This window comes from Macrobrachium rosenbergii, chromosome 12 (genome assembly GCF_040412425.1).
Source record: "Macrobrachium rosenbergii isolate ZJJX-2024 chromosome 12, ASM4041242v1, whole genome shotgun sequence".
Lineage (NCBI taxonomy): Eukaryota > Metazoa > Arthropoda > Malacostraca > Decapoda > Palaemonidae > Macrobrachium > Macrobrachium rosenbergii.
In genome coordinates, this window is record NC_089752.1 from 66730320 (window position 1) to 66732819 (window position 2500).

The following is a 2500-nucleotide window of genomic DNA, read 5'->3' on the forward strand; positions in this document are numbered from 1 at the left end:
TATATATCTATATATATATATATATATATATACATATATATATATATATATATATATATATATATATATATATATATATATATATATATATATACTGTATATATATAGATATGTGTGTGTACATAATCTAATAATAAATGTGTATGACTTTATACAACCATAGACTCTTACAAGAAAGCTTAATGAGACGGAATTTGTAGATGTTTTCTGTAAATGCCATTACAAAATAATTTTCTCTCTGAAAAATCGAACGATAAATCGTTTAAACTACAAACTACGCCTCTATATTTATCATCTCGGTCATACTGTGGTAGTTTTGCTTACCCTAAAAGAGAATTCTCTCTCTCTCTCTCTCAAAACTGGAAACCGTCCTAACCACAGAACCTTAGACTTGAAGCCCTGTTTATCGCCTATCATACCCGCTTCACAAACCTCCAATCAGCTCAACACTTAGGTTCCTCGGTCTCTCTCATCTTCAGAAGAGCCTGTGGGCGTTTTGAGCATCAGTTAACGTCATTTTACGTCATTTAACGGCAGCTGAACCCGCGTCAGTTTACGAGGGAGAGACCGCCTATGCCCAAGGCCTGGCCGTAGCTATGGGTATGATCCTAACCAAGACGGAATAAAGGGTTAAGCAGGTTAGGTTATTAATTCCAACCTAATGAGAGACATTTACCAGCGTGATTTAACGATAACTAAAGCGGCATAATTTTGGACACAGACCTACTCTGCCCCAAGTGGCCTCAGCAGACTCATAATTAGACTGATTTTGTCAGGTAGATGATGCTGAATTTTTTTTCTTTTACGAAGCTCGGTCTGCATATACCTCATAATGGGTTGGGTAGTCAGGTTGAATGATCATATTTGCAGTACTTGCTCGTTATGTTTGGTTAAAGATGACATTTTCGCAAGCCTTGTTTGGACATGAAATTTAAAATGCTTCTAATTTTTTTTTTTGTATAGGACCATTCTGCCTGTGGAAGTTTGTGTCGAATGTTGCTTGTGTAAGTGTTGCACATTATAAATAATAATAATAATAAAAAAAGTTAAGTTAATAATAATAATACTCGACACTTATCCACAAGCATTGATCTACTGATGATGAAGCTGAAGGCGGGATCTCCTCGAGAACAGCAGCAATGATAATGATAATGAGAAAGATGGAGGACATGAGGGTGAGGATGATAATCCCTGTTTCACTCACTCCTCATGTGGTCGTCGGAGGTGCCATAAATGTGGCACCCTCGAGTGCCAAAGTGAATCTGACACCCTCGAGTGCTCAGTGAATATGATGCGTCTTCTTTAAGACTCGTTCTTATGGGTCATCTTCCCGACTTCGTTTTCCCCTTCGTTTTTTCCCGTCTGAAATGATTATTATTTTGCCAAAGCAGCTGGACGGGAGAACAGTCACTTACTCGTGTCTGTAGGTCTGTCCGATTTTCTCTCTATGAGGCGTTTCAACGGAATTTTGTTTAGGAACTGTGATAATTATGGTCTAAGGATAAAGTCGACTGGATTTTGAGATGAATTCGGAGCCATATGCAGATTCAGGCTCTCTTCTTTGGTCATTAAGAAGCGTTATTGGCTCTAAGCGCTTTCCAAGTGGAAACGATGATGGGAACTTGATTCTCATGCTTATTTTGAAGCACTCATTTCTTCAACAATTATATTTCCTACCATTACCAGCTCATACTGCTCTCTTCTCAAAATAATGATGTATATAACATCCGGCCTGAGTGTATAAAGTATCATGACCGAGTTGAAGAGGAATACGTGGGAAGGGAGGCTTCAAAGTCTATGCATGTTGACAACGGTCTTTCGATTAGGGAAGTTACAAAATACTGGATCCGATCAGTACTTGAATATATGACCACCTGTTGAATCGATGCGCTGATTCATAAACATTCGTGACCATATGTTTGGGAATCGATATGGGGCTAACAACCTCATTCCAAACGCCAGTGCCGTTATCATTATTAACTAATGTTTCGATGTGTCAACCTTCAACTGAGATCCGGAAAACGACGCATGCGCGGACTCAACATGTGAAACGAAACCCGAAACGTTTGCGCTGACGCGGGCGGAGGGCGGATTTTGAGACTACTAGTGAACCAGAACACTTCGCTCGACTGGCCGAATCAGGTTCGGGACTCTGACTTGAACTCCCGAAGATTTATGAAACAACGTCGAAAAGCTAAGGTGGGAAAAATACACTTTAAACGGCCGGAAACTGCTTTGTGTTTGTATATGATAAAATACGATGATGGCTGAGGGAAAATTCACACTTATTTTGATAAAATTAAAATCTATGCGGTAAGCGTTCTGAGGACGTCTCGCCACTTTATTATTGAAATGAACCCAAAACAAATGACTGTCAACTGTTTTTTCATGACTGAATGCTAATAGTGATAACAGCGCTTAAATTGTAGCTTAGGGCCTATACGAGAAGTCCATTACAAAATTATTCATCAATACCAGTTTCGCCCGAGAATCAGGCAGC

The 2500-nt window shown here is 39.2% G+C and overlaps 1 protein-coding gene across 3 annotated transcripts in view; it reads right to left on the minus strand.

Annotated features, from left to right (window-relative positions):
- Nucleotides 1-2500, minus strand: part of LOC136843713 (uncharacterized) — a 383396-nt gene that overhangs the window by 6819 nt on the left and 374077 nt on the right. The gene's annotated exons all lie outside the window — the stretch shown is intronic.